Source organism: Petromyzon marinus, chromosome 55 (genome assembly GCF_048934315.1).
Source record: "Petromyzon marinus isolate PM22_M1 ecotype Great Lakes invasive population chromosome 55, UKy_Petmar_22M1.pri1.0, whole genome shotgun sequence".
NCBI classification, from domain to species: Eukaryota; Metazoa; Chordata; class Hyperoartia; order Petromyzontiformes; family Petromyzontidae; genus Petromyzon; species Petromyzon marinus.
In genome coordinates, this window is record NC_133721.1 from 9,751,265 (window position 1) to 9,759,940 (window position 8,676).

Here is an 8,676-nt window from a genome sequence, read left to right on the forward strand (position 1 = left end):
AAATTTATCTAAAGACGTTTGTCATTCTATCCTCGTGGCGAGATGGCAACTACATCGCCTGGTTTACAGGAGGTCGTGGGTTCCATCCCGACCACAACGCCTGCTGTGTATTTGGAGTCTGCGTGTCACTCTTTCTCTCATTATCACGGTGGCTAGGAGATGTCAACTACCTCGCCTGGTATACAGGAGGTCGTGGGTTCCATCCCTACCACGACGCCTGCTGTATATTTGGAGTCTGCATATCTCTCTCGCCGTGTTCGCGTGGATTGTTCTCCGGGTCCACCGGTTTTTTCCCTCCACATTTTAGAATGAACGTCCTTTCACCGCTATTTGTCTGCCATAAATTTCCACGTCATGATGAGCCAATTCGTTGGGTTATCATCTGTGATAGCCAGGTCGCTTCTGCAAAAGAATCTAAACAACTTAGTGGGCCTTACCTGGTAAAATGAAAAAAAAACATGCTTATAGTTATTGAAATCTCACCTGGCAAGATGTTCAACAGCTACATTTTAATGTCGAGGTCTCATCCCGACGACGAGAGGGCCTCTGGAGCAAGGGTGGGAAAACCCCGATTTTTTTTTTGCCCGACAAATCGGGTTATTGGTTTTAATGGAATTAAACCCGATTTTGCCGATTAAAAACCTCGTTTTATTATCGGCGTCTCGTGCACACTTCAATCCTGGACTCGGTGTTGTTGTCGCCGTTCGTCGGGCGTCGGGTAGCCGTGGAACGCGTTGAGGTTCGACTTGAGGACGAGCTTCTCGACTGTGTTGGGACGCCAGGCTGTTCCTCAACTTGGAACGGATGAATCCCATCGTCGAGAAGTTTCGCTCAGACGCAGCGGCGGCGGTCCACGTGGCCATGCTGAACGCACCGCGTGACTCACGCGCACGGCGGCTGATCCCCAGGGGCCCAGGTGCTCCGGTTTTTTTTTATATAAAAACCGATTACAACCCGAATGAATAAAACCCGGGCTGTGGCAGTCTTGCTCTGGAGAGATCACCGCAATACGAACCCGGCGACCCCGCAGTTTGATTTCCACTCGAAGCCCACGCCGGCGGCGATAGTCCCAAACCTGTGCTGGGCCACAACTCGGTCGACCCAGCCTCAATTGAGTATCCGGTGCGGTGTTTATATATCGGCACTGGGGATACAAATGCGGCCACCCACCCCCCTCGTGAGCTGTGCCGGCCTTCAGAGGTGCTCGCTAACGGCACCTGCCCCAACAATCTGTTAAGGCGATACGGGGGATATTTGTCTTTGTTTGTACACGGGTAAATATGCGTATGTGTTTGTGAGTACAATATACACGTTGATGCGCGTACTGAATTGTGTGCGTATGCGTGCATTTGGAACATCTGCTGTGCCCTAATGAGTGTGTTGCATCTGCAATTTACTCCCAACGCCTATCATTACAGCCCCTTCTTAGCGCCCCCACTGAAATAACTTTAAAAGCTTTAATTCATTCAGTCAGCCGTGAGGCTGACATAGGAAACACACAATAGCTCTGAAGGGATGTGTTATCATCATCATCATCAGTAGCAGCAGCATCATCATCAGTCTCAGCAGTAGCATCATCATCATCATCAGGGTCAGCACCATTATCCTCGTCATCATGATCATAATCATCAACAACAGCAGCAGCATCAGCTGCATCATCATCATCATCATCAGTCTCAGCAGTAGCATCATCATCATCATCAGTCTCAGCAGTAGCATCATCATCAGGGTAAGCACCATTATCCTCGTCATCATGATCATAATCATCAACAACAGCATCATCATCAGGGTCAGCACCATTATCCTCGTAATTATGATCATAATCATCAACAACAGCATCATCATCAGGGTCAGCACCATTATCCTCGTCATCATGATCATAATCATCAACAACAGCAGCAGCATCAGCTGCATGGTTATTATTATAATGATAATACGAAAAATTGACGAATATAGCGCTTAAATTTTGATTTAAAGCTTTCGTGACTGCAGTAATTATTATTATTTTGTTGTTTCCCTTCAACGTGACTTTACCGAAAGAACTAAGAATATGAATATAGCGCTCTTCATTTATAGATCACTGAGCACTGTACATAATATGAATTAAAATAAGACATTAAAAAAACAAGAAGCTTAAAAAAACCTGTAAATTAAAATTGATAGGTTGTGGGTGGAGGACAGTTCCAACCTTCCGTTTGTCACTAATGTTGTGTGGTGTGTGCACGGCTGTGAATTGAACCTAGCCGTGCATCTCCCATTGAGCTCATGGTCGGCCTGAAGAGGACCATCACCCGCAGCTTCCAGGGCTACGCAAGGTGGCGATTTGGGAGTTGAGCAAAAATTGTTGGCATTTTTTTTATAACCAACGGAAATTAAGAGACAGCTGTGAGATTAAAGCGCATCTCACAATCCTCTGATGAGCACCTCATCATCACTTCATCATCAAGCAACTGGGAGCTATGCATCTTTAAATCTACTTTAAAAAAACTATTATCTTTAGAACTGCTTTGGTGTGTTTCGTTTGTTGTCCTTCCCGCGCACCTCCGATTAGCACGATTGGCTACGTATGGTGCTGAAGAAATTCAACATGCATACAGTGAAGGAAAAAAGTATTTGATCCCCTGCTCATTTTGTACGTTTGCCCACTGACAAAGAAATGATCAGTCTATAATTTTAATGGTAGGTTTATTTGAACAGAGAGAGACAGAATAACATAAAAAAATCCAGAAAAACACATGTCAAAAATGTTATAAATTGATTTGCATTTTAAGGAGGGAAATAAGAATTTGACCCCCTCTCAATCAGAAAGATTTCTGGCTCCCAGGTGTCTTTTATACAGGTAACGAGCTGAGATTAGGAGCACACTCTTAAAGGGAGTGCTCCTAATCTCAGCTTGCTACCTGTATAAAAGACACCTGTCCACAAAAGCAATCAATCAATCAATCAGATTCCAGACTCTCCACCATGGCCAAGACCAAAGCTCCAAGGATGTCAGGGACAAGATTGTAGACCTACACAAGGCTGGAATGGGCTACAAGACCATTGCCAAGCAGCTTGATGAGAAGGTGACAACAGTTGGTGCGATTATTCGCAAATGGAAGAAGCACAAAATAACTGTCAATCTCCCTCGGCCTGGGGCTCCATGCAAGATCTCACCTCGTGGAGTTGCAATGATCATGATAACCGTGAGGAATCAGCCCAGAACTACACGGGAGGATCTTGTCAATGTTCTCAAGGCAGCTGGGACCATAGTCACCAAGAAAACAATTGGTAACACACTACGCCATGAAGGACTCAAATCCTGCAGCGCCCGCAAGGTCCCCCTGCTCACGAAAGCACATATATGTGCCCGTCTGAAGGTTGCCAATGAACATATGAATGATTCAGAGGACAACTGGGTGAAAGTGTTGTAGTCAGATGAGACCAAAATGTAGCTCTTTGGCATCAACTCAACTCGCCGTGTTTGGAGGAGGAGGAATGCTGCCTATGACCCCAAGAACACCATCCCCACCGTCAAACATGGAGGTGGAAACATTATGCTTTGGGGGTGTTTTTCTGCTAAGGGGACAGGACAACTTCACCGCATCAAAGGGACGATGGACGGGCCCATGTACCGTCAAATCTTGGGTGATAACCTCCTTCCTCAGCCAGGGCATTGAAAATGGGTCGTGGATGGGTATTCCAGCATGACCATGAGCCCACACACGCGGCCAAGGCAACAAAGGAGTGGCTCAAGAAGAAGCACATTAAGGTCCTGGAGTGGCCTAGCCAGTCTCCAGACCTTAATCCCATAGAAAATCTGTGGAGGGAGCTGAAGGTTCGAGTTGCCAAACGGCAGCCTCGAAACCTTAATGACTTGGAGAAGATCTGCAAAGAGGAGTGGGACCAAATCCCTCCTGAGATGTGTGCAAACCTGGTGGCCAACTACAAGAAACGTCTAACCTCTGTGATTGCCAACAAGGATTTTGTCACCAAGTCATGTTTTGCAGAGGGGTCAAATACTTATTTCCCTCATTAAAATGCAAATCAATTTATAACATTTTTGACATGCGTTTTTCTGGATTTTGGTGTTGTTATTCTGCCTCTCACTGTTCAAATAAACCTACCATTAAAATTATAGACTGATCATTTCTTTGTCAGTGGGCAAACGTACAAAATCAGCAGGGGATCAAAAACTTTTTTCCCTCACTGTACTCGAAGCACTCAAAGTAACCTGCTTTTTATGAAATAACACGTTGCAAAGATAATATGTATTGTGAGATGTTCTCTTTGGTTTTATCGGGAAAGTCGCGTAGGTAAAAGAAATGAAAACAACTAAATTAAATCACGACGTTTCGGAGGCAACACAAGCTTCCGTCTTCAGGTGGAAACCGTCACAGCAAAATTGCCTCCGAAACGTCGTGATTTAATTGAGTTGTTTTCATTTATTTAACCTACGTGACTTTACCGAAAAAAAAACAAAGACTATGGATCCTTGCAGTCACGAAAGCTTCAAATCTAGAATTGTGAGATTTTGTTATATTCTCCAGTATTTAAATAACATTATGGTGAAAGAATAAGGTTAATAACAAGAGCATAGTCTGAAAACGTTCGAACGATCTTAAATAAGCCATGGTCAACCTTCTGCATTCGGTACTCCCACCTATTCAATGTCTCTATCCATTATGATAGATCTCCACATTATTATCTATGGGGCCGTCCATAAATGACGTCACGCGATTTTGGACGATTTTTGACCCCCCCCCCCTTCGTCACACGGCGTCACAAAAAGTCAACCCCCCCTCAAATATGACGTCACAAAGCTCTACCCCCTCCCCCCAAATAAAACATGCTTCAAATCGCTTTAAACTATTGTCATTGTAGTTGCGTATTTAATGTGGCGCTGCACTCTGATGTTGTAGGGGAAAACATTTATTAAAAAGTATATTTAATTAAGTAGAACGTGTTGTCTATATTTATCTAAAGTTGCGCATTTTGATGTGACGTCACATTTCTCAAACACCCCCCCCCCCTTCGTCACACATCGTCACAAATGTCTGACCCCCCCTCCCCTCCCCGCCAGGTGCGTGACGTCATATATGGACGGCCCCTATGACTATCATTAAATATCCTGCGAACTTCTCCTTCCGCCGTTTCAATTGAACTCCGTGTTTATTTTGCTACACGGGGGGGGGGGGGGGGGGGGGGGAAATAAACTTCTTGTAGCAAGTTACCCAGCTAGCTTCGGTGGTGGCAATGGTCCCAGAGCCATGTTTTAGGCCGTATCAGTATTACGATTAATATGGCAGATTTAAATTAGTATTTTTTTTTTAGATAAAGCAAGCTATTTGCTAATAATCTAGATTTAACTTAAAACATTTTTACAACAAAGGATAATTTTTATCTTGCGATTATGATTTTATATATATATTTTTTGCTCATCTGTTAATGTACTTGTTGATTTTTTTTTTTACCGTGACTTTTTTTGCGTAGATTGGAGAAGCAGTGTTCATGAAACACGATTTCAGAGCGTATTGCCTCCTGGGCTAATTCAAAATAGACTGAAACAGAACTGAAGAAACTGAACCTACAATATTGTTGTCGTTAAGGGGTGGTGGATAAGGAGCCCAGCAAGCAGCAAGCCAACCAGCCAGGAAACGCGAGGCAACGGATTATAAACATTTTTTTTGCAATAGGAACGTGATGCACATTTTTTTTTTACATTCGTCACATTCGCTCAGCGTTGCTGTGGCTCATTCAGAAACCGCAACAACAACAAAAAAAGCCACCGTGTCCCGCGGGGCATTTGTGAGCTGTCAGGACCCAATTGCTAACATGATGCAAATAGCAAGAGTCAGCAAGCCCGTCTATTGCTCTGCCGGTGAAAGCGAAGCTGGCAAAGCCAGTCCATTACCTAGGCCTCCACCTGCCGGCACCATTGGTGACCCTGGCTGCCGGGTCAACGTGCTGGACTCGCAGGGCGCCACGGTGTCTCGAGATAATAGACTGACAGACCGGTGGTCTGATGGGCTCTCTAGACAATACACTGACAGACCGATGGTCTGATGGGGTCTTTAGACAATACACTGACAGACCGGTCTCTGATGGGGTCTCGAGACAATAGACTGACCGATTGGTTGTCTGATGGGGTTTCTAGACAATAGACTGACAGACCGGTGGTCTGATGGGGTCTTTAGACAATAGACTGACAGACCGGTGGTCTGATGGGGTCTTTAGACAATACACTGACAGACCGGTCTCTGATGGGGTCTCGAGACAATAGACTGACCGATTGGTTGTCTGATGGGGTTTCTAGACAATAGACTGACAGACCGGTGGTCTGATGGGGTCTTTAGACAATACACTGACAGATCGGTGGTCTGATGGGGTCTTTAGACAATACACTGACAGACCGGTGGTCTGATGGGGTCTTTAGACAATAGACTGTCAGACCGGTCTCTGATGGGGTCTCGAGACAATAGACTGACCGATTGGTTGTCTGATGGAGTCTCGAGACAATAGACTGACAGACCGGTCTCTGATGGCGTTTCTAAACAACAGACAGACAGACCGGTCTCTGATGGGGTTTCTAGACAATAGACTGACGGACCAGTCTCTGATGTGGTATCTAAACAACAGACAGACAGAGCTCTCTCTGATGGGGTTTCTAGACAATAGACTGACAGACCGGTGGTCTGATTGTGTCTCTCGACAATAGACTGACAGACTGGGCTCTGATGGGGTCTCTAGACAATAGACTGACAGACTGGTCTCTCATTGTGTCTCTAGACAATAAATAGAGCGGTCTCTGATGGTATATCAAGACAGTAGATAGACAGACTGGTCTCTGATTGGGGGGAATGGGGGGGGGGAGGTTTCTCTCTCGACCATAGATAAATTCCCCCTCCATTACATTACCTTAAAAAGAAAACTAATAACACAAACAACAATGGGAAATAATTACATTCAGCAAAGCGCGCCATGCAATAGGGACGCGTGACAGCTGTGCTGGTTCGCATGCACGTGTCTGAAAGAAAAAAAACGCCACCCTAAAATTATGTCTTTGTGTCTTTTATGTCTTTGTGTGTGGTGCTCGCTAACAGCACTTGCCCCCAGACAGTCTGTCAAGGCTATACGGGGGATCTTTGTTCCCGTGTGTGAGTGGGAGAGAGTAGGTCTAAATTCGCGTTCGTGTGGGTGTCTGGGGAGCGGTGGCGCCGAGCTGCCAACCCAGCAAAGACCCGAGTTCGATTCCCGCTTCTCACGGCCATCCAACACCGTTGACGATGATCTGAAACCGGTCCTGGGCCTCCCCTAGGTCGATTCAGCCTCAAATGAGCACCTGGTGCGATGTACAAACATCGCCATAGTGGGAACAAAGGCGGCCGGGCGTGGTTCTGACCATCCTCGTGTGCCCTTGGCGGCCTTCATAGGTGCTGCTCGCGAACAGCACTTGCCCCTGCAAGTCTGTGAAGGCTACACGGTGGGGGGGGGATCTTTACCTTTGTGTGTCCGCGTGCGCCCGCGCGCTCGCGAGCTCTCTGAATCTCTATAATGGGCGCCCAATGAACAATAAGCGGAGACACAATCACAATTCCCGGTCTTAGCTGAAGAGCGGATAGAATTAGCGCATCGCGAGAGAGAAAGGGAGCACTTTGGAATTGAAAGACAATAAAACACCAAACATGTAGTCGAAGAAGAAAAAGGAACGCTGTGGTTTTTTTCTTTTTGCGTCTGTGTGTGGTGGTGGTGTTTTTTTATTGTTAAAGCATTCGCATCGAACGAGATGGCCCGAAAGGCAATGTAATGTACCGTCGCTCCGCGTAATATTCGGCAAAACTAATTGTTCGGTATAAAGGCCTTGGGTGTTTTTTTTTTAATTTTCCTACCAATTATTTTACACAGAAAGCAAAAAAAAGAGAGAGAGAGAGAGAGTCAAATAATAAATAAATAAAACCCATAAGAGTTTTTTTTTGGGGGGGGGTTATATGACGTAAATACAAATGTGTCGTTAAACCCGCCACCACCCGACACAGCCAATTCGTAAGGTTTGTCACGTACACAGAAGTTACCAATTCGTTACTAGTACGTAACTTCTTGCTGTGTTGTACGTGACTAACCTTGCTAATTGGCTGTGTTGGGTGGTGGCGGGTTTAACGACACATTCATACTGACGCGATCTAACCCAAAAACATGTATTATGGATGATGTTGGTCGTGAAAGCCTACGTGTTAAACCAAATAAAAACCCCACTTCAATAATCAATAAATGCATCGATCTACTAAAGACGAAATAAAATTAAGTGTCTTTAGTATGTTTGTATTACCGGTGAGACTAAAATGTTAATACTTCATAGTATAAAAATTAATATTACTTTCAAAGTAAATTATCTTTGTTTACAATATAAATGGTAAGTTATGCAGCGTTTGCAGTGTGACGTGGTAAGTCACGAAGGCTGGGAACGCATCATCGTAGTATTAACGTGACAAGTTATTCAACGTACGGCGTTTCAATATACGAAGCTCCAGGAAACCATATACTTTATATTTTGTTTGTTGTTGTTGTTGTAACTCGCTGACCCGGCCCATACTGGATATCTGTGAAAAAAGAGCTTCACAGCTCATCGTATTCCTCCTGCAAGGTTCTGATTCTGTATATCGAGGTATTACTGTATTTAGGCAGGGCCCTCCAGGTGGG